This window comes from Myodes glareolus, chromosome 8, assembly GCF_982192425.1.
Source record: "Myodes glareolus chromosome 8, mMyoGla1.1, whole genome shotgun sequence".
NCBI classification, from domain to species: domain Eukaryota; kingdom Metazoa; phylum Chordata; class Mammalia; order Rodentia; family Cricetidae; genus Myodes; species Myodes glareolus.
Window position 1 is genome coordinate 39,993,560 of NC_142033.1, and position 889 is coordinate 39,994,448.

Here is an 889-nt window from a genome sequence, read left to right on the forward strand (position 1 = left end):
CTAATTCTTCTTTCCAATGTAGAAGGAGACTGTTTGCATTCATTCCTGGCTACCCAGACTCGAATAAACACACAGAAACTATATTAATTGCAACACTATCCAGCCAATGATATTAGCGTATTCCTGGCTAGCTCTTGCATCTTAAATTAACCCATTTCTATCAATCTGTGTATCACCATGAGGCTGTGGCCTACTGCTAAGGTTCCGTCTCGCATCTGTCTCCTTCAGCAGTTACATGGCGTCTCCTTGACTCTACCTACTCTCTTTATATATATATCTGTTCTGATTTCCTGCCTGGATTTACTCTGCTAAGCTACTGGCCAAAATAGCTTTATTCATCAACCAATAAAAGCAACACATATACAGAAGGACATCCTAATCATTCCAAGGCATGAACTACACTGATCTTAGAACACTGTGGTTCTTAACCATCACTGGGTGTAAAAATGTTCTTGGGAAGTTTTGTTTTTAAGAACTGATTTGGGGACCCTCAAACCAGTCCTAATCAAATGAAGTCCCTTTCCTCTTTCATCTCTGCAGGAGTATGAGTGAATCTGAACCCCAGTCTCTATCTCCCATCTTCAAATAAAGTGTTCCTTTCTGCTGGTTCCAGTGAGGTGAGCACAGCCACAACTGGACACCTGTTATAGAAAAATTAGACTTTAAAACAAAAGATACTCAAAGAGGTATAAATCCAGAAAAAGGTGTGGAGGTTAGGAGCTAAAGTAACCTAGGAGAAGCCAGACAAGGGTGAATATACCGTCTCACTCCTCCAGTCAGGGTGCACCAGAGAGGAGTCCACAGAGACTCTGCCTCTCCAGGAGCACAACAGGGTTAATGGGAGGACCTGCACTCCTTGAAGGTCGTCCATGGCAGCTACTGTTAAGCA